The 23586-nt window shown below is 41.9% G+C and overlaps 1 protein-coding gene across 1 annotated transcript in view; it reads left to right on the forward strand.

The window, feature by feature from the left end:
- The window catches only part of MB21D2 (Mab-21 domain containing 2), a 116636-nt gene that overhangs the window by 84180 nt on the left and 8870 nt on the right, over nucleotides 1-23586 (forward strand). The gene's annotated exons all lie outside the window — the stretch shown is intronic.

Below are 23586 nucleotides of genomic sequence, written 5' to 3' on the forward strand. Positions count from 1 at the left end.
GTCCAGGATTCTCTTGATGAAACTGGGTATACTGCCAGCACAAGACATTGCTACTTTTACTGACAGAGTTCCCACAGAAACAAATTCCTAGTAAACATAGCAGCCTAGAGAGGATTTTTGTCTTTTTGGACCCAAGATCGATCCATAGGCTATCTGTGGGATAGCCTTCTCGTGGAAGTATTTGTTATTACTTCCAGGATTTTTATATTTTCTCATCCTTTGAATCTGTTAATTTATTCAAAGCAAGAAATCAGTTTGAATAAAATGGGTTGGCATGGGCTTTCAAAATTAACCTTTTACACATACGAATTAAAAATTCGTAATTAGATATACGAAAGTCCAAGCCAGCCAAGAATAATCTTTTTCCTTCTCTCCAGCTCTCAGAAGAGTAGATTTATCTTGGAGAAATGCATTTTGTTAAGCTGTGAGTAGATGCAGTTAGGAATTCTCCAGCTGCAAGTAATTTTAGAGATTATCAGACATTGATTTACTCAATATTTTTAAAGCAAATTGGAATTTTTTTTTTTTGTTTTTGGTATGGCATTAATTAAAATTAAGCTGTTCTAAGTGGAATTTCTTTGCAGGTAATCTTGATTTTCTTTATTTTAAACGTGCTTGGTTCAGGCCACCTATAAATAAACCAGAGCTCAGAATATTCAGTGTGAAAATAATATGCATAAAAATGCAGATTTAACTGTGAACAAATACTATACTAGCTTGTAAATGTGTCAAAAATCTAACATATTATGTTATCATATTCTATCATATCTGTTTAGTAGAAACTATAGAAATCAAATGTCAGCCAATTGTTGGCATTCGTATGATGATCAGGCTGTCCTGTGAAGGATTTATGTCTACACTTATAGCGCGTTTCACCACCTCTGTCTGGTAGCACTTGACTCTTAAACCTGGGCATCAGAGCATTGGTTTAAGAATTTGGAAGTGTTGGTCTAGTCATGACCCTGACACTAGCTTTGTGAGTTTTAGCTACTAGCGGTGCCTCTCTGGCCTTTACTTCTCATGAATGCCAAATGCAGTGGTTAGACTAGACGTTCTAAGGACCCATGTACTTTTGAGATGGATGAATGTGAGCGATGGGATGTTTCCTTTCGTTGTGCACTCAGAGAAGAAAAAGCCGTGAAAGGTAAAGTGACCTGCTCTTGGCCACAGGGAGAGTCACCAGCTCAATAGGAATGGCCAGGCTCTTTTAGATCATTCGTGTGGCCTCACAGTCACCCTGGTAACACCTACCTACCTAGGATTGTTTACAAAGCCTGGTCATTTGCATTTGCCCTTCTGTCTGTTGGTATAACTTCTAGGTGGGTATTTAAAAGTGCGGGAGTAATAAAGTTAGTTGGCAGAATCCCATTTTAATCATCCCACCATGCAATCAAAATTGGTGTCCTAGGGGCACCTGGGTGGCTCAGTCGGTTAAGCGTCCGACTTCAGCTTAGGTCGTGATCTCGTGCTCCGTGAGTTCGAGCCCCGTGTCGGGCTCTGTGCTGACAGCTCAGAACCTGGAGCCTGCTTCCGATTCTGTGTCTCCCTCTCTCTCTCACCCTCCCCCCATTCATGCTCTGTCTCTCTCTGTCTCAAAAATAAATAAACGCTAAAAAAAACAATTTAAAAAAATTGGTGTCCTAAATACCTTTTCTATTGAAGCTTATTTTGAAGAGAAACCCCAAATTACAGTGAAGCAGTAGAAGCCACTCTCCAGGGTATCACAGGTTCTTCTTTTCAACCACATCTGAAAACAACTCCTATTAAGAATGAGGAATTTAAGCAGATTCACCACTCCCTATTTTCCTTTGGATTGATACTATTTAAGCATGCTTGGGGCATGTGCAATAAGCATCTATTGGCTTCCTATTAATGATGCCTCTTGGTGGCCTCACATTTAGCAATAAGAGGGATATGTATTTGTTTGTTTAGAATCAAATTACAGGGGCACCTGGGTGGCTCAATCATTAAGCATCTGACTCTTGATTTCAGTTCAGGTCATGATCTCGTGGTGCGTGAGTTCAAACCCCGGTCAGGCTCTGCACTGACCGTGTGGAGCCTGCTTGAGACTCTCTCTCTGCCCCTACTTTCTCTCTCTCTCTTTCAAAATAAATAAACGTTAAGAAAAAAGAATTAAATTACATATTTTATGTAAAAACATCCCAAGTAGTGTCTAGGTTCACAAGTGCCGTGTTCAGTTAGTTTGCAGCTGAACTATAATACTAGTCTTAACGAGCTTGTGTTTGGGAAGTAGCAGTCAGTGCTGCAGGAAGGGAGAGGGAGAGAGAAGGGAGCAGTTTTGAAATTGACAAGAGTCATCTCCTGGCACTGCCTGTTGCAGCCTCCCTGTCTCTAACATCTGTCCTCAGGGACTTCCAGTACTCTGATGACCCACCATCATTTGTAGATTTATTAACCTACAGAGCACTCAGTCCACTCTGGATCAAAACTCCCCCATTTTGGGTGGTGGTTTCCAGCGCAGTGAGAAGGTCATGCTCTGATCAAACACATTTATCCTAAGGAGTAAATGGTAATTAGAGCCTTAACTCCCAAAAAGCAATTTCCATTTTCTTCTTTTAATTATGAAAATGAACCTTATTGGTAGAATTTCTGGCAAGAGGAGAGGGAAAAGACAGACAATTTAGGCCTGGAAGTCTAGCTCCAGGTTCAGTTTTCCTTGTCTGCCCCTGTATTTCCCAGCTTCTTTCACTTCTGGACCCCCTGGTGTTTGAAAGCTTCAGTTCCTTGGCCGTCTCCCCGGGCAACAGTGGAGGAGGTGTTGTGAGGATGAGCTGCAGGAAAGGGGAAAGCCCATGTGGATAAGTCGTCACAACTCACCCATGTGATCTCCATAAGCCCATTTTGTCTTTTAAGTCAGATACCTGGGTTCAAAGACCAGATCTACAGACTATATACCTTTGGGCATTATTTAACGTCAGAGATTCCATTTCTTCATGCTATCCAGGGGCATCATAAAGATTAATACATAAGCAGCCTTTGGCTCAAAGTAGATGCTCAGCAAACGGGTTGTGTTATTAGGAGTCCAGGCATGATTAGATAGTGGCATTAGGAATATCTGGAAGGTGACAGCGTCAGAGAAGTTTCAAATAAGTGACATGTATGTTATTATTTGAAGGGTGCCCAATGTCAGAGACCATTCTGATTGTTTTCAATAGATTTCTGGGAATGGAAAACAGGTGGTGGAGCTGTATGTTGTGTAGGTCGCCCAGCTATGGCACCTCCAGATGTGTGCAGGGGAAGACAGCTGGGCTGCTCCCAGGAAGTGGTGGGGGGGGGGTCACAGGGCCTTTGCAGAGAGCGCCTGGGGCAGGACGCTGAAGGAGGGCTCACACCTACCCTGAGCAGTCCCTGGGACCACACATTTTCATCCACAGTCCTTTGTCATCTGTCTGAGTCAAGAATCAATACCAGAAGGGGAAGGTGACAGATCGTTCATTGCCCAGAGACTGCCTGTAAATCCAGCACCTGCTATTTTTTTTTCTAACTGCTTTAAAGAAACTTCCACTCATGTCTTTTCCCTGCAACATGGAGACTCACCTAGATTTTGAAAGGAATTTGGAAAGGTCTGCAATTCCCTTTTCTGTTGTTAGGAGTTGTTATTTCAGGGGAATGAAAGATGTGTCCTGTACCATTCTGTTTCAGTGATATCAGCACTCAGAATGTCTTTCTTTCCTTTTCGTTTCCATGTGTTCCTTAGTACTCATGACTTTTAGAGAGATCTCTGTCTGGAAGGTCTGTGTTTGTCTCTGCATGCATCTAGGAGGCATTTGCTTTACACCTCTGATCTCTGACTTGCTGCCAATTCACTCTTCCTACATCCCTGTCTTTCCCCTCCACTCTGGAACACAACACTCTTTATCTGTCTGGACTCCGGAGAGTCAGAAAGAACAGTGAAGACCATAGAGTCTGCCCACCTCAGTTGGGAGTGAGGACATGACCTAGAGAGGGGAAGTGACGTTCTCATAGAGAGCCTCAGCACCCTGGGATCATCAGGTGTCCCGCTTCGCATGAGGTCTTTCAAGATCCATGGCTTCTCTCCTCCCCTGAGCACCTGCTGTGGGGCTGGAAGATCCCCTCTGCTTGCTGCCTCCACTTCTGCAAACTGCTGACCCGCCTTGCAGGGTCTGCAGAGGGGTAGAAATAGTCAAATGAGCCAGTAAAGTTGGCAAAAAGTGAAGTCTGTTTTAGACAGCTTTAGAATGATTAGAGCAGGGAATTGGGAACCCCCCCAACAGCATTCTGTATAGAGTAGATCTTTTGTAAGCACTGATTTATTTTTCTGCTGAAGGCCAGCCTCGGGCAGAATTGGGAAATAGCCAGCTTGATTTTCAGACCTTCTTTCCCTCTCTCTTAAAGCTGTAGTACTCTTACTTCAAATAGAGGCATCAGAGGAAGCCCAATATGTAAAACAGATACAAGTGGTTGGAGTGGGCAGGAGACCCAGGTTCTGCCCCTGTGGTGCATTTGGCGGGCAGGGGACTTCCTTACCCTTCCCACCCACCCAGCCTCCAGTCATGCAGGACTCCCCAGGAGACCTGGCCCTTGGGCTCAATTTGGAAGCCACCATTGCAACGAACAGCCAGCGAGTGTTTGGAACTCTGGCAACCTTTGTTGATCACTGTAGGTAGATCCTTTAACCGCTGAGCCTGATTTTCTTTTCTTGTAAATTGAGTAGAAAGCACCAAACTGCAAGAGTTTTTTTCATCTACAAATTGAGATAACAAGTAATATACTTGGCTCATAGCAGATACTCTGGAAATATTGAGTCCCACCTCTCTTTTTATCTTTTTTTCATTCCCCTTTTCTATGCTGCTTTCCCTTAGATGTCCCCTCCACTCTTCAGAAGCCCAGAGGCCTCTGGCACTGGCACTCTCCAGACTGCTCAGCTCTCCAGGAAAACTGAGTCATTTATATTCTAGTGGAAGCTCAGGGCAGCCCTTTCCTCCCCAGGAGCATTTCCTTTGGCACCTCCAGATTTTAGCAGAAGAGGGTCCCTCCTTGCCTCTCTGATTTTTAGTTAGTTGAGAGCTGGCTGAATAACTGACATCCAAGGGAATTATACTGAGGGACTTGGTAATCATTCCTTTCTTACAGACAGCAGTCTGACTTCTATCACTGGTTGAGTCCTAGTCTAGACATTTATGTAATGATGCAGTTACAGAATAAGGAGGATTCCTTAAAATCCTTGCATTCTGCAAAACTGCACTCTCAAAGTGACAGAGCTTGTGTGCAGATCACTCAGAACACATTTGACTTTGGAACCAGGGCATTAACAAAAGCAATAGCAATACTGAAAAATAAATATTACTCCAATGTAGGGCTTTACCTTTACAAAAAAAAAAAAAAAAAGGGTGGAAGGTGGCTTTACAGAAAGTGTTTTAGAGAAAAAAAAAGACAAGATAAAGTTGTTGAATTTTGAAGACAAAGGTAAAATGCACCAAAATCAGAAAATAAGGGGGTGCCTAGGTGGCTCAGTTGGTTAAATGTCCGACTTCAGCCCAGGTCATGGTCTTGCAGTCTGTGAGTTCGAGCACCATGTTGGGTTCTGTGCTGACAGCTCAGAGCCTGGAGCCTGCTTCAGATTCTGTGTGTGTCTCTCTCTCTGCCCCTCCCCTGCTCTCTCTCTCTCTCTCTCTCTCAAAAATAAATAAATGTTAAAAATTTTTTTAAAAGAAAAGCATTTCCAGGACAGATTACATCCTAGTCTGAGTGAAAAGGAATGTGAGCATCATTCTCTCTGCGGGATGCTACATTCTGCTGTGTTTGAGCATGTTTTGTTTAGTGGCTATTCCTTGGTTGTACAAAATATTAACATTCTTGGAAAATTACGTATGACCCTAACACTACTTTCATTGTGCTGACATAATGCCAGTCCTATACAAGCTAGTTCATGTTACAGTGGCTCATTCTGTATCTGGACAGACTGTTCCTAGATCTCAATAGCTTAATCCCTAGGCAGCGAACTCAGGGACAGAGGTGATGAGTAAGGTCCATCCCTGTCCTCAGAAAACCACATGATCTTGTGTGAGACACGGAAATACGCTCAAATAGCTGTAATACCAGTCACACCGTAAATGTCATGAAATTTCATATCAGGTCAATCAAAAGGCAGTGCGAAGAGAGAAAGGAAAGAGTATGTCGGGGGCGGGAGGGGGTAGGAGGCAAAAAGCTTGTAGAAGGGGTAGAATTGGCGGGATTTCATCAGGCAAAGACAGAGGGCAAAGAGAAGAGAATAAGCAAAGTCTTGGGGACCTGATAGCACAGGACATATTTGGGGGACTGGTATAGTTTGGGGGCTTCACTTTAAGGCTAGAGCCAGTGAGAAATATAAGGGAACAGTAGGATGAGGTTGAAATAGAAGTTGGCCTCTGAATGTAGGAGGCCTTGACAGAGACGGGGGTACCGTCAAAGAATTCTGAGCAGGTGAATGATGTGTTCAGTCAGAGCTGTCCTTTACAAAGCTCCTTTTGGCAGGTTATGCTGGGTGATGGTGCTGGGGAGTAGGATCCAATTAAGAGGTATTGCAGTAGTCCCCGTGAGAGATGTGGGGGCCTAAGCTCCACAGTGACGGTGACACCCAGTGGCCGTGGGATGTATGGGGAGGGCATGACACAAGACAGTTTAGAGCAGAATCTCAAGTATTTATCAACTGAATGGATGGTATAGGGCTCTGATAGTACCTGTCCAATGATGATGTTTATTGTTTAGTAACGATAGCCAGTGTGGAGCCTTATTTTGGAATGTTTGAGAGTTCATGCCAAGGGCCGGCAGGGGCTTTGGCACACCTGGGTTCTGTGACTAGTCAATACTGAAGTTTGGGCAAAACTCATGCCCCTCAGGTTACTGCTAGGTGATCCACGTGTGCCCTCAGCTCTCAAAGGGAAGACAGTGTTCCCGATATTGACACCTGCCCAACTGCCCAGAGCCCCAGTTTCTGCTTATGTTCTGACCATAGAACCATGCACTTTTAGATTGGGAAGACCTTAGAGACCATCCTTAAACCCTTTGCTGAATGGAAAACTATGGCCCAGTAAGGTCAGGTGTGTGTCCAGAGTAAGTCAGAGGCAGAACCCAAAATAGAACCTAGGACCATCACTCACCAGTCTTCAGAAAACCTTTTAAGTAACGGATGGCTGTGTATTAGCATTTCCCAGAGAAGCAGAGCCAATAGAATATAAAAGGAGATGTATTATGAGGAATTGTCTCATGCAGTTATAGAGGCTGAGAAATCCCCCTACCTGTCTTCTGCAAGCTGGAAACTCAGGAAAGCTGAGTCTGCAATTTGTTCCAAAGGCTGTGAGAATGAAGGGGAGCCAATGATGCAAATTCCAGTTGGAGGGTGGGAAAAGATGAGATGAAATGCTCCAGCTTGAGCAGTGAGGCAGAAAACAGGGGCACATTTCTCCTTCCTCCACCTTGTTTTTGTCCGTGCCCACCCATGCTGGAAAGGGCAACCTACTTCACTGAACCCACCAGTTCAAATGCTAGTATCATCTAGAAACACCCTCACAGACACATCCAGATGTACTTGACCAGAAATCTGGGCATCCCCTGATGCTCTCAAGTTGACAGCTCAAATCAGCTATTGTATGCAGTTCGGAATTGTTGATCATGCTTAGTTCCTACAGAGCATTTTCTAACTTTGCAAAGTTTTAGTTCACCTGTTTCATTTTTGACCCTCATTTGATCTCATGGGTAAACAGACATTGTTCCCCTTCACAGGTAAGCAAATGAAGGCATGACAGGTAATGACCTTTCCCGTCACATGGTGAATTAATGGAAGATCAGAATTGGGCCTAGGTTTCTTATCATGATTCCATTTTCTTTTCCACAGTTGGATTGTAAATTCTGTGGCTACGCTAAACCATTGGTTCTCAAAGTGTGTCCAGCATCAGAGTCACCTGAGACCTTATTAGAAACGCAAATTTTTGAACCCTGCACCAGACCCTGTGAAGTAGGAACTCTGGGGGCTGAGGTCCAGCAACCTGTGTCTTAATAGTTTCTCCAGATGATTCTGCATGCTAGGTAGAAAACCACTGTGGTAACAAGACAGAATCTGTTTGGTATCCATGATTTCACTACATTTTGCTTGTTTATCAGTTATCTGAGAACATAAAGGGTGGTATTAAGCTGAAACTGACCATAAAAATTAGTACATCTTTCTTTTTCTCTTTCTGTCATTTCCCTCCCACCCACTTTTCCCTTCCTCCGTCATCCAGGTGCATTGTGGTAACTTTTGACTAAAAGTGTTTTCTGTTCCTGGGGCACCTGGGTAGCTCAGTCGCTTAAGCGTCTGACTCTTGATTTCAGCCGAAGTCAGGATCTCATGGTTCGTGGGTTGGAGCCCTGTGCCGGGCTTTGTCCTGACAGCACAGACCCTGCTTGGGATTCTGTCTTTCTCCCTTTCTCTCTGCCCCTCCCCTGCTCATTCCCTCCCTCTCTCTCTCTCTCCCTTTCTCAAAATAAATAAACTTTTTAAAAAGTGTTTTCTGCTCCTTAGAAAGCTGGCAGAGTTGGTCATGAGCTTTCATATATCCAGCCCATGTTACTTGACACTTACAAAGCTTGGGGAAACTAAAAAGAACAAGGAGGGAGGAAGATGGTTGAATAGATAAACAAATACTGTTACATGACTTTAAAAAAAAAAGAAGTCACATGCCCAAATAATAAGACCAGTGTTACTAACTGACTTAGAGAAGTGTGAACAGAATGCTATTTTAAAAGGAAAATTACATTTTCTCAACATCTGCAAATTTCTAGAAACCATGTTGGGAGTTTTAGGTAACTTTTTCCTTCAAGCCTCATAATAGCTTGTGAAAGAGGTATTATCCTCATTTTTTTTTTTTTTTTTTTAATGAGGAAACTAAAGTTTCGGAAAGTCAAGCAACTCATCCAAATGTCAATGTAGCTAATAAATCGCGAAGCAAGTGTTCACATTCAAGCTTTTCTATATCCTAAATTCATAATCTCTTTGTCACATCATGCACATTATCTCTTCGGCATCTTTCTTTTCCATATGCCTTTCTCATCCCAAAGGTATAGAATTCTGTCAGTGGCTGGATGACATCCCATCCTTATGACAGGATTGCTGCAAACAGCATGTGGGCATCTTGGATTCATCAGAGAGTCCATACTGTTTCTCAAACCCAAATCCATTTATGACTCACTTTGAAAGCATATCTATAAAATCAGGTATGAATTAAAAAATATGTATCCTATCTATACAGTCGTTAGGACTTTTTGTTCATATTTTTCCTTTTTTTTTTTTTGAAGCCAGTCTAACACTGGTGGAAAAAAAAAAGAGGGAGGGAGGGAGAGAAGAAGAAGAAGGAGAAGGAGGAGGAGGAAGAGGAGGAAAAGGAGGAGGAGGAGGGGGAAGTAGGGAGGGAGGAGGGAGGAAGGAAGGAAAGAAAGAAGGAAAGAAAGAAGGAAGGAAGGAAGGGGAAAAGAGAAGAAAGAAAATTAGGAATGCCTGACCTCTAGTGGAAACACTAAAAACTTCCCATGGTTTTGCTGGAAGGCTTCTCTTCAAACCTCCTCCTCTCCATGTTTAAAATGGAATTCTGGAATTTCTCATCTGAAAGCTTCTCTCATGAGAAGACTGGGGTCTGTGTGCAAAGGTAATTTTTGTCACTGCCTTAAAAATGGGGCTTCCGCATCTCAAATTCACACAGCACTTGGGTGTGAGTCTTTTAATGACCTTTCTCAGGCAAGCACCATCTTTTAAAAATATTCTTGCCCTTTGGTCTTTTCCCCACTTAACTGTAAATCCTAACCTGACTGGGTTTTTGGAAGGGACACTGTATAAATATGAGTGTCTGTGGTTAATCCATTGTGTCTAAATTTGCCTTCGGGACAGTTGATAGCTCTGGAAAGTGAACGCTTCTATTCACACTGTGTAATCTTTGGTTTCAGGGACTAAGCTGTAATTGTGCCCATCACCGCAGGCTTCTTGCCTGGCTGCCAAGCCAGCCCTACAGCCTATACTCACTGACCCACATATGTGCTCCCGAGTGAGGAGTGGAGTGTGCCAAGAGCCCTCAAGCATTCTTGGTTGATTACACAATTGCTTTGTCTAAGTTGAAGATTGAAGTAGAGGACAAAAATCAGCCACTATCTGATGGGTGGAGAGAGAGAGAGGGTGTGAAAAAAAAATAACTGGAAGAAATCTAACAACAACAACAACAACAAAACCCAGATCTTTTTCATTCAGAGCACAATGAACAAGTGGGAGGTCGCCAATGTTAATGAGTCCCTCAGTCATAAGGAGTGAGAGATGTCCTATCTTTCCTGAGTCTCAAATGCTGTCATGTTTCCAAAAGTTGCATCAAAGTTGTGTCTTTCTTGGTTTGAAGAACAGGTAGTCTCTGCTCTAAAAGATTTTAGAGAATTATAGGTGTGGTGAACCCCTTCTTCTACCTTGACAGCTTTGCCTTTCTTGAATACATGCAGTTAAACTGTCTGCTTTAAAACTGAGGGAGGGAATAGACAGTCTCAATTTTTGAAGGCATTTCAACATTGCTAGTTTAAAACATGTATGTGTCCCTGGAGATGATGTTTCAGTCATGAGTAGGGCCTCAGGGACCCATAGTTTCCACAGACTCCTGGTTAGAGACCCACATACAGACTGGAGAGAGCCCTGGACTGAGGACCAGGACTTTAAATTCGTTTTTAGCACCTGTGCCCGGTGTGGTGCTGTGTCACCTTTGCCTTTTGGGCCTCAGCAACCTGATCTGACAACTATGACAGCTGGAGTATTTAACCTGGAAGGTCAGTTCTGGCTCTAGTCATCTATGACTCATTCATTCATTCTATGTGTGGAGTACACACATACGACTTAAACTTTGTCCCTGGGAGTCCAAGAGTTCCTGAACTGGCAACTGATTCAACAATAATCTTTACCACTATAAAGTTAAAAAAAAAAAAAAAAAACACCTTTTATTTCTCCTCTAATAGCCACCATGTTAGTTCACAATTCCTAGCTAGAATATTGAATTGCCCTATGTTAGTTCACAACTCCTAGCTGTTCAACCCCTTTTCAACCCCACGCTACGGAGTCTTGCTCCCTTTTTTGATGGTTGGAGGACAAGTAGAAGTAGGAGGGGAAAAAGCCATCTCTCAAAATACCACTTTCCCACTTCATCATTAAGAGATTCACTTCTTGACTTCCTCTTTGACTTTCTCTTTGACTTTCCCTTCTTTATTGTGTGGGTGTGGATTTAAAAACTCTGCAACAATTTGACCCTCTTTCAAATGATCTTCCCGTGCTTTTAAACTGCAAATTTCAACCTCCGCACTGGGCTTTGACTGGTTGTTTTTTTAAGTCTGACTTCTTTTGATGTGAACATTTCCAAGCTCAAACAATAAAGTATGTTTCTACCCAGATACTGAAAGTAATTATCAGGTAGACAATCGTGGCTCTGAAGTAGAGTCCGCTCTTTGTCACGCTGTCAGTACTTATATTCTGTCTGTTTTTCTTGGAAATACTTATTTGATCCTCTCATCCTTCCTTAAATTATAGGTATGGGTGTAGTTGTACCAATCCAGACTTTGATGTGGAACATTCTGGCCTTTTATAATGGGAAAACTTTTAAGACTTCTTAACTGAGTTATTTTTTGAGATAGCAGATTTTTGGGATGTTACTACTTTGTTGTTTGGAAATCTGAGGGTGTTAGTATTTGACGTAAGATTTATTTAAATGAAGATGAAGACAATATAGGCAAGGGGTCATCATCATTAATTAATATGCCACAGTAATGAGGCATATGGAAAACTGATTAATAACTGTTGACTGGACACTTAAAGGCAAGTTATCTCCTAGGAATGCTGTATGTCTCTTTTGCTGGCATACAGAAAGAAAGAGGGGCATCATGTCAGTAGCCCACCCAGGCCAGGCATAACTGAGACCTCTAGGTTTATCATCTATAGACTGCCCCTAGCAGAACAGGCTTTACCTCTCCAGCCCTTTCTCCACCTTTCTGCCCACCCTGCAACAAATCAATTAGGAACCTGGTAAGGAATCCAAATGACACAGTTTTCCTTTCTTCAAAATAATTGAATGTGGTCAGACTAGTTTTTAATCCAATTTAGGCCAAACAACCATGTAGGTATTTTGTGCACTTGTATTGGCCAGTCTTTGCAGCTGGCAAAAGCCTCAGTTCCCATATCTGTGCAATGAGAATTCTAATGCTCTTCACACAAATGACTGATGGCCATTCTCAGGGAACGGCAGAACACACATTCGTACAGAGCATACAGTGTAAATCAATATGTGTTTTACTTTTATTGATTGAATCCAGGTTAAAAAATCAATTTCCTTTTTATTAATAACCTTGGCTCCCAAAATCTTTTGGTGTATTTACTTATTTGTAGTCAGAATCAAACAGTTTCCAGAGAGAGTGGTATCTTAACCTTATAACATCAAGGACTATTTCCTCCGCCTTCTCAATATCCGTTATTCCTGTCACTTGAAGCTTTATTTATGATTTTTTTTTCACTGTAGCAAATCAGAGCTGAAACTCTGTGCCTTGCAACAAGGTCTTCTAATATACTTTGAGAATCAATTGTCAATCACATCGCCTGCCCAGACAAAGCATCTTTTAGTCTTGGCTCAACCTAGATAGAACCTATGAGCTCTTGAATCACCAACAGATTTCCTCCAGGAAACCAGAAGGCAAAGTTCAGAGTCACTGGGTGGTACCTTGAATTACCACTGCCCACGGGAGGGTTGCTTGTAATATAGTCTTATCAAATCTTACCGCTTTGCTAAGCCTCTGCTTCCCCAAAGCTTTCATTTTAGGATTCTTTGATTATGGTTCCCAGCTATAAATGCTAGGTAAATGAATGGGGTGTGGGTGCCATCTCCTGGCAGTGATTGGAAACTGCTTAGTAAGACAGAATCCATTTACCTGCAGGGTCTGTTCTTGCACATTAAAGGAAAAACACACCATTTATCATTAAAACACACACACACACACACACACACACACACATAGGTATTAGACTTTGATCTTAGATCACACTGTAATTACATAGTAGCTTTTCTTCTAATCTCTGGCTATGATTGTGGGCTAGAAATTGGTGCTTTGGAAAATATCCTAGAGTTAAATTATTCTTGGAGAGTACGAGATGCCTTTGTGTAGTTACCATATAGTTAGTTTAGGGTCAGCTCATTAACAGGGTCCTAGCTTCTCCTTTCCTTCTCTTCTGTAGATGGAGTGTGATTCCTTTGCTTATAGATATAGTGGCTCTGGAGTTCTTCACTGGGTCTGGAAATGACAGTGTCAAATTGACACTATCTGTGTAAGTTTATCTATCACCCTGGCAATTCATCCTGGAAGATGCTCATAAACTCTTATCTTTAGGCTATACCATCTATTTATTCATTCAACTGAAATCTGTTGAACTTTTGTCGTGTTAGGTTAGGGGATACACATATCATCAGACAAAGGGACACTTGACAGGTCAACAAATAACTGATAATTGGCCTAAGCACTACGCTAAAGAAAGTATGGGCAAAGGTCACCTAATGGAGAGATTAAATACATCATTCACAATTTTTTCCATATATTTTAGAGGAACAGAGGCAGAATAATCCCAGGTGGAAGCTGAAAGAAAAATGTGATTTTGGCTTTTGAATTTGGTTTGACCTTTTACATATTAATAAGGCGGGTGCACTTGAACAAGCTCCATTCTGAAGGTTGGTTCCTGCAGTAAACTGGGAGGCTGGCTTTTTCTCCTCAAACCTACTCCCTATTGTTTTCTTTGTAATTTGAGGAAGAAATCCCAATTTCAAAGTAATATATAAGTTTTCATCTCTCCAAAGTTTTCTAGAATTGGAAGAGGTTTTAGAATGTCCTTTGGAAAATGAGAATTGGAATATCAGCAAAGCAATAAATTAATAGGCAAGGTGCTAACTGTAAATGAACCAGAAAACAAGCTTGCTGAGCGAAGAAAGATGATGAACTCTTTCTAGGAGTTATGCTCAGATGTAGTTTTATAAGCCACGTATACTAGATCTATACCTTTATCGTGGGAAAGAACAAGTAATTCATTATCATTGGATTGTGCTTCTGGTCTCATGGCCATTTATAAATCTGACATGTTATAATTTTATCCAGAATTATTAGAGATGTGCCTGTGTAGTATTGCTACATACACACACACACACACACACACACGTGTGTGTGTGTGTGTGTGTGTGTGTGTGCACATGCCCATGCACGTGCAGTCCCCAAAACAAGAACTACCTTGGTGTGGTACTAAGAAGCAGGAGTAAGGGAGTAGAGCAATTGAAACAGAGAAGAGAGAAAAGCTAATGAAGTGTTATTGAGCTAATGAGCACATTAATCTTGTGAGACCCTCTCAGAAGTTGTATAGAACCCATTTCAGAATTGTCCTAGTAGGATCTGGGGAAGCTGGGGCATTGGTTCACCGATTCCTGCCCCCATTGGTTGAGGATTGCCACCAGTGGTGTCCATTGTTGTGCATTGCACCCCCTGTACTTCCTGGTAGTGCCAGAGCAGAGACGGCCCCCAGACAAAGGAGCAGACTCATTGGCCTTGAGAAGGGAGACTGCCGGCTTGCAGGACACTGCCTACCTCAGCTGCAAGAACATGGCAGGGCATCAACATCATCTCCTACACACATACACGTGAGTGTACACACACACACACACACGCACCACCTACTTGTATATTCATACATATTAGAAAAAAATAAAATAAGTCAATAACAATAATAAGGATTCATTATACTATTATCTGTACTCTTGTTTATGTTTGAAATTTTCCAGAGTAAACTAATTTTAAAACAAGCTCATTGCTAGCCAATGATGATTTTAAAATCCTCTAGAGGAGCCGTCTTTATACATTGGGATCATTTTGAGGTGATGTAGCAACTCTAAGTGTGTAGTGTAGACTACAGCTATAAAGTCCAGTTTTAATCAATAGTCTCATACTTTCTTAGGCTGCTGGGTCACAGGAAGGATAGCTCTTCCCACAGGCTCATGGATACCAGTTGGTTTCTTGGTTTTGTTTTTGTTTGGGCAGGGGGTGGGGGGTGGGGTGGGGGAGTCTGTATTTAGGGAAGACACAGGATTCTTCATGTTTCTTTCCCCATGGTTTTCAGTGTGTCTGAGCTTAGGTTTTCAGTGAAGAAATGTTGCCACAGTAGATACTGTGTCCACAGAGGAAAGAATCGTAACCAACGATTTCCTTTGGTAATGACATTCTCAGCCACCCTCAGTCTGTCTCCCCACCTTAGTAGTAGAAATTTAGGGGATTTGACTTTAAAATTAAGGCTTCACTCTTAGACTGAACTACGTAAATTAGACTATGCGTCTAAATAGATGGGAACGTTCTCAAGAGTGTGTCGTGGGGTCCTAAAAGAATGCCAAGGGTGTTGTTGTGATTAAGACAACTTGTGGAATGCTCTCTGAAAATTGTCTGAGAATTAAGTATCCAACACATACACGTGCCTGCATACAGAGCTATGTGTCACAACTATTTTACTCATATTCTTCATTCCTTAGGGATGCCTAAAATCAGCTGCTCATCTGTTTTAGAAATCATTTCATTCCAAAATAGAATTTGTTTTATTTTTAGATGGGGAAATAAGCTTCCACTATTTCCTAGAATGTTGTATATGGCAATTTCAAAGGCTTGAAGATATAAAGTTGTTTATTCTCTTAGAAGAAACTTTTTAATGCTGGAAAGCAGCATGGGATAGTGTGAAATCAATTTGAATTTGGATCTCGGCTCAGCTGTTGTGACTATGAACAATTTACTTGACTGTTATTCATTGGGATTTCCTCACCTATAAAATGAGGGCAGTCTTAAGTTCTTGAAAATGCCAAGAGCTTTGGATAAGGTAACAGTAAAACATTCCGCCAATAAACGTGCCCTTCTCAGCCTTTGGCATGAGATGTGTGTACCTTGAAAGTGTGCTGTGGAAAGTCAGCCCTCCTTTTGCTCTTTTGCTCTTATGTGTGTTACTGCTAGTACTATGCTCTCTCTCTCTCCTTTTAAAACTGGCAGAGTTACAGATGTGACCGCAGCTGGGCTGCAGATTAAAGATGACGATGGGTAAACCTGATGAGAGAGCAGCATCCAGCATTTGAGTCTGGTGTACCCTTGGGTTTCTTACTGCTACTGTTTCTGGGCCCCCCATGGGATGGCCAGAGGTGGCTTTAGGAGTCTACGGTGTAGTTGTCTGTCTTCAGTAGTAGGTTTTTGTCATGAGCGGCCACCTCAGGAGACATCTAGACTCAGACTCCATCGCATATTTGTCTTTTTAGTCTGCCGCAGCACCCCCAAAGATTACGATTGATCATCTCTTGGGACAGGAAATGCCCTCTCTAGACTGGCAGCATTGTTAGAAAATTCTACCTGATACAAGACAGGTCTTTCACTGACAGATCAGGCAGAATATTTCTCTCTATGCCTTCTACTTACTGGAATCCTATAGGTAAAGCCCATTTCTTTACCGGGTGACTCATCAAATATTTAAAGGTGGATCTTATGGCCTTCTTGAATTTTCTATTCTCCAGGCTGAATGATACACACTCCACTTCCTCTTCTGTGTTTTCACTAGGACCTTTATTCATTTCCTTCAGTATTATTATCTCAGCTTATAATTACATGTTCATTAGTGTATGATTATTTGATTAGTGTGAGAGCTGTTCATGCTCCTTTTCAAATATTTCTGTCTCTCTACCTTCCCAGCTGGAGGTAGAATTGTACTTTCTTCCCGGGGGTTGGGTGAGACCATGTGACTGGTTTGGTTTTGGCCAGTGATTTATGAATGAGAATGACATCTGTCACTTCCAGGCCAGAGCATTTAACTGCTGAAGAGATCCTCCAGGGCTTTCTTTAACTGCAGTGAGTAACTGTGAAGTTCTAAATGAGGGTTGCTCTAGCTGCCTGGGTCCTGGTTTAAGACAAGAAGAGCCTCCAGCCAACCCCTCATGGTCATACAGCCTGAATGAAAACAAGACTTTGTTGTTTTAAGTTACTGAGACTTTAGCTTTGTTACTCAGCATAACTGCATCTGTCCTGACTGATACAATTATATGTGGCTTTCTCACTAAATGATAAGCGTTATGTACCGGGGCTGTGTGTTTCTCTTCACCTTTGTATCTTCGGCACCTAGCACAGTACTGGCTGAGAGGAGCCACTAATACTATGTGTTGCATGCATGAACAAATTAAACCTGAGTTTTGAATTCCATCCATTTCTGCAAGTTCCTGAATGTAGCTTACTGTATTATTTCTCTTCTAAAATGTAGACAACCCCATTCCCCAATCAAACCCAGCTTTCCAGTTTCAGAGAAGATAAGTGGTTGCACAGACATCCCCAAATGCCTTTCAGTGCAAACCACACTTATCTGAGTCTCAGGCAGAGGTTAATGGGGTACAGCTGACTTAGTTCTAAATGCCTCCATCACAAACTTCTCGCTTCTTCTGAAGATCCAGAGAAAGGTGGTCTGGTCATCACTGATATATGTTGGTGTCCTCAGGTAGCCATTTAATACCATATTGGCAGTATTCTTGCTTTCCACTTGCTGTTGTTTTTTTCATCTTTCAAGAATGAGCCTTCTAAAGTGAACATGCCTTGTAAAACTGACAATATGTAGCTTTCATGGCCTGTTGTGGCTATGGGAAGCTTCTAGGTGGAGCTAATAAGATGCCCCTTTGAATCTTGCCAAGAAGTTCTAATTGGGAAAAGCCATGACTTTTTAAACTGTCCTAAGAACTAAAAAGAAAAAAAAAGAAAGGGCAAGACTTATGAGATGAGGAAAATATATTGATAATGTGTACTGTATGCATGTTCTCAGATCTCTGTCTTTATTGGCTGCCAAGTAGGTACCAGACCACATGCTAAGTTATTTGGTGTGCCTGTTCTCGTTTTATCCCTGTGACCACCAACTAAATTTTAGTTGTCATTCCCTAACTTCATTCCCCAACAGATGCCCAGAGTGGTTAATTATGTTGTTCATGGGTGAATCAGACTTGATTTCAGGCCTAACTCATGCTCATTGTGTTCAGAATAGCATAGTAGACTGTGACAAAGAAACTGATTTTAAAATTAGGCTTTTTTTTTTTCCATTATGACTTTTGCCTTTTTTTTTTTTAAGTAGGCTTTATGCCTAGCACAGAGCCCAACGTGGGGCTTGAACTCATGACCCTGAGATCAAGACCTGAGCCGAGATCAAGAATCGGATGCTTAACTGGCTGAGCCACCCGGAGCCCCTTTCACTCTGACTTTTGAATTATTAGTCAATGATCTTACAGATATATGCTGGCAGTATTTTGTATTATGTTGTGTAGCAAATCCCATGATCCTTGGGATGTGTTACTGGGGTACTGACATTGACTGACACAATGGTACACTCAACAAGCAGTTGCCTTCTGATCCCAGGATCTGTGTTAGCCACTGTAGTAATAAAACCTGACTGCAGGAGCTTATGGACGATCGGCTGTGACAATTTGCTGAGCTTCTTTGCCAATTACTGTGTCAAATGCTTTATATTGTTATCTTATTTAGGGGGAAAAAATAAGCCGTGAGTACAGCCCACTATTCAATAGGCATAGAAAGTACTAATGTAAGAACTCAGACCAAGGCCCTCCATAGGGGTGTGCAGGTATTTATAATGCAGAGCATTTGTTCAGAAGGAACAAGGAAGGGCTGGAATCCAGTCTGCCCTCTGCTCGCCAAGCTGGGTGCCATCCCACACGATGGCCTTCAGCAGAGGAGGCACCCGTGGGCCAGCAGCAGTCTGAGCACAGCTAAGGGAGAGAATACTCTATCCATCTCCCTTCACCTAATATGTTTTATATGCCTTGCATGTGCTAGAGGCCTTAGACAGGCTTAGTTAAATCTTCAGAACAACTCTACGGAATAGGTGGTGTTTGCTATTCCAGTTTTACAGGTAGTGGAGAAAGGGAAGAACATATGGGGAAAATTAATGAAATATCTACTATGTGCTTAGACATTTCATATTGACCCTGTAAGTGTGGTTATGTGGTTGGTTGGTTTTTTTTAAATAGATGAGGAATTGGAAACATAAAGAGGTTAAATAACTTGTCTGAGTTATTTAAGTAGTAAATGACACACCCACAGTTAAACCCAAGGCTATCTTAGTCCAGTGCTCTTGCATACATATTTGTATCAAAACAAGGGAAGATCAGGGGAGACTCCTTTGAAGAGGCATCTTTTGAATCAGTCCTATTACCATATATAGTTTTTACCGTACACGGGTTAATCAGTTTTTTAAAAGATTTAAATAAGATTACATGCACTTGTCTCAGAAATTATGCCAAGTAAAACAGACTCTTTGCATTATGGAATATATTGTTACAACCATTAATATTAATGACCACTCAGCAGATTATTGAAAACCTGGGAGGTTCCAATCGTGTCTTACTTCTCTATTTCCTGTGTCTTACAGTCTATTTATTTTGGAATAGTAATAGCTCCTTGCAAGATATCTTCCTTATGATAAATTCTATTTATGATTAGATCTGTGATAGGTATCTTATATTAAATCTATCTATGGTAAGATTCTATTCTTCCTTATGATAAATGTGGATGCTCAGACATGTTCTGCTGCTTGCCCAAGGCCACACTACAGCTTTGACCAATGAAAGCTCAAAGTTGACACTTTACCTTCAGACCCCCTGCTACTTTCCTTTCAAGCATTCTACATTTATGTCAAGTTCAGTTATTGTCATAAGGAAAACAGTATATATATGCCATTCTGACCTTTGCAACAACTGTGGAAATAAGACAATGCTGTTAATCTGTCACCTGGGCTGTGTGATCTTGAATGAGTTATTTCTCCTTTCTGAACCTCCTCTGTAAGGTGAGAGACTCCAAAGATATGATTTCTTGCCACGAATGAAGAAAATCTTCCCCAAACTGGTATCATTAAAACTCCTGCAGATTGGTGCCTTTCTTGGAATAAGGTGGCCAGCCTATTTCTCAGAATGTTTCTCAGAATGTCAAGTAAGCCTGACAAAAACATTTATTTCTTTGAAGTGTAAATCAATTTTTTATAGGAAGGTTTTATTATGTATTAACAACCAATAGACGGTTCCCCAAGGAGATGTATCAGAATCACAGAAGCATTTTGTCAACATCGTTATATTCTGTACCTTTCCTACTATTAACTGTCACTGGCTGTCATGAGGCACTGTTACTGGTGTGTCACATGAGTTTGGGTAGAAAAGATAACACTTTTTTAGAAATGAATATTATTGATATGCTCAGGTCTTTTTTTAATTTACGTAGAAATCTTTTGTATACATAGTCAAAGATACAGAGAGAGACAAAGCTGATCTAATTCTGTAGCTTTAATAATAAGACATAATTGGGGCACCTGGATGGCTCGGTCGGTTGAGCATCCGATTCTTGATTTCGGCTCAGGTCATGATCTCACAGTTTGTGAGATCAAGCCCTGCTTCAGGCTCTGTGCTGACAGCACAGGGAGACTGCTTGGGATTTTCTCTCCCTCTCTCTGCCCCTCCCCCATTCTCACTGTCGCTCTCACTGTCAAGATAAATAAATAAACTTCAAAAAATTATTATAAAAATAAGACATAAACATTTGACCTCTTTGACATATCTTTCTCCCTTCAACATGGGTAACAGCTTTGTTTCGTTTTGTTTTTTATGGAATCTGCACAAATACCTTATCTACTTAGCATTTATTAAATTACCTCCTTGAGCCCCACCCCCCCATATCTACTGAAGTGACACTGTGAAGCTGGAAACCATACCCAGTTCCTGTGTTCTGGTGTTAACAATCTGGCAGCGTATGCTTGAGCGATGATGGCTTGGAGTATGAAGTCACTGGAGTGTGATCAAGTTTCATTCATGAGAATATGAGGGAGCCAGGGACAGAGTCCCATTTTTCACTTGACATTCTATGGAGGATCAGCAAAGGACTAAGTGGATGACATGGAAGTCATTCCTTAAACTTGAGGCCCCAGTGTAACAGAACCCAAGTCCATCTGTCTAGTGCATAGCAAAACCAATCACTGAGACACTGAGTGTGCAGCAAGGAAAGGGTTTCTTCAAGAGACAGCCAAAGAGGTGGAGGCGGGGCAAGCCTTAAATCTACCTACCCAAGGGAGAGGGTCCAGGATTGCTAAAGGCAAGTGGAAAAGGGTCCGGATAAAGGGGAGAGAAGCTACTGAGGAGTGTTATTTTCCTTTCCTTGTTCTCAAAGAGGAGGCCAGGGGTCCTGACTGGTTTGGATGGCCTTTTGATGAAATCTTGAGTCTCTGCAAAACAACTGAATTAACATTTGGTTATCACTGGGTGTCAGGCAAGAATATTATGCCATAGAAACAGGGTAGCAGACAGCATGCCTGAGAACTAGCAGATTTGGGTAAAAGAGTTGCAGCCTGGCTTAGCTGCCCTGTTAACTCTTTAGTTACCAGTTACACCAGTAATTAAGGTCTTCTTAAGTAGAAACTACGGAATAAAGCAAAATCAAGGAATCAATTTCAGGAAGGGAGGCTGGGTGGCAGTTTTGCTTTCTGTTTTTAAGAGCAAACATGTGCCGATGCTTCCGTGAAAAAGAGGAGACCGACCCAAGGGAATACACTCTCTCTCTCCTGCTGACACACTCAGCGTTCTGTGTGTATCTTCGTTTTATTCTCACTCTTGGGTTTGGATAATTCGCTAATAGCTAAACAGCCAGTCACTTGATCTCACCCTCCTGTAATTACACAGAAATCCTTGGATCAATTCAAAGAAGCACTTGTCAGAACTGGTGTCCGTGGCCAAAGTGTAGGGTTGATTTTTTTTTTCTCCTCTGCCTTTTTCCCTCCAGCCCCTGGCTGTATCTACCATGATAGCTGATGTCAGCTCATTTTCATTTCAACTTGGCCTAGGAAAGTTTTCAAGGAGGGCATCTGAGTTTGTAGAATGTTGGGGCAGGCTCCAGTCTGTGTTACCAAATCAGTGGTAACACTGCATACTAATTGGCTCAGGCAGGTAAATGTAAATGTAAGTGCCACAGGGGATTAGCTTCTGGAACAACTGGCCTTGGGGACTGTATTTCTAACTTTTAGGAGCTTAGCAAATGAGCCTCAGCAATATTTTCTCTGCTGCTAAAGTTCTCTCTGCCCTTTAAAGGAGTTAAGTCCAAAATTAACCTAACTCCTGAACACAGAATTTAGACAAATAGTTTTATGTCTCCTGAAAGGAGGGGCAGCATTTTAACTGGTGCATAAGCCACACTGGGGAGGAAAGACCATTTTATTACTGGCAGGAATGTTTTAGTGTATATGCTAACAATTGGCAACATATTAAAACTTCTTTAATCCAGTAGAGGGCAGAAGTGAATTTTAGCTTTTTCTTTCTTTCTTTTTTAAGTTTTATTTATTTATTTTGAGAGAGATGGGGACAGTGTAAGTGGGGAAGGGGCAGAGAGAGAAAGGGAGAAAGAGAACCCCAAGCAGGCTCCATGCTGCCTGCACGGAGCCCAATGCGGTGCTTGAACTCATGAAACCATGAGATCGTGACCTGAGCCAAAATCAAGAGTTGGACACTTAACCTATTGAGCCACCCAGGTGCCCCAATTTAGCTTTTTCTTACCTGGCACATTTGTAAACAAATTATACTCAGCCTGTTAATGCACAACTTATTCTGGTTGTCTGGTTGGTAGTATGCTCAAAGCCAGCTTCATCCTGTTTAGGACAGAAAACAATGTATAGAGTTTTGAGTCATTTATGCCTAAGAGGGAACAGTGATGTGGTATCCAAATTATAATACCACTTCTAGTTTGTTCAGCTCTTATTTATTAATTATAATATTTCAACATATCTCCTACATGCGTTTATGGCACTCCACATGCTACAATTTAAAAATATTTGAAATAATGACAAATTATTTCATTATCAAATATTCCTCTTTGAAAGCAACTGCCTACCTGTGAGCCCATAAAATAGTGAAAATGATTCTCCCAACCTGTTCTAGATTCTGAGAAGCAAATCTTACCTGTTTATCCTGTAGCTAAAACTTGAGGTGGTGACATTTGTTACATTATAAAGATGAGGTTAATACTGAAACATGGTAGCCATTGAGAAATGAATCTTTCTTTGTCTTGGTGTTAATGGTAACTTTTAATCCTTGGTTACTAAATTTGGTTTTTGAAAACCGCTTTTAAAAGGAACATAGGGGCACCTGTGTGTCTCAGTCAGTTAAGCCTCTGAGTCTTGATTTCTATTTCTGCTCAGGTCATGATCTCACGGTTGGTGAGCAGACTCTGTGCTGACATCGCAGAGCCTGCTTGGAATTCTCTCTCCCTCTCCCTCTCCCTCTCCCCGTCTCCCTCTCCCTCTCCCCGTCTCCCTCTCCCCATCTCCCTCTCCCCGTCTCCCTCTCCCCGTCTCCCTCTCCCTCTCCCCGTCTCCCTCTCCCTCTCCCCGTCTCCCTCTCCCTCTCCCTCTCCCCGTCTCCCTCTCCCTCTCCCCGTCTCCCTCTCCGTCTCCGTCTCCCTCTCCCTGTCTCCCTCTCCCTCTCCTGTCTCCCTCTCCCTCTCCCTCTCCCTGTC

Source organism: Panthera uncia, chromosome C2 (genome assembly GCF_023721935.1).
Source record: "Panthera uncia isolate 11264 chromosome C2, Puncia_PCG_1.0, whole genome shotgun sequence".
Classification (NCBI taxonomy): Eukaryota; Metazoa; Chordata; class Mammalia; order Carnivora; family Felidae; genus Panthera; species Panthera uncia.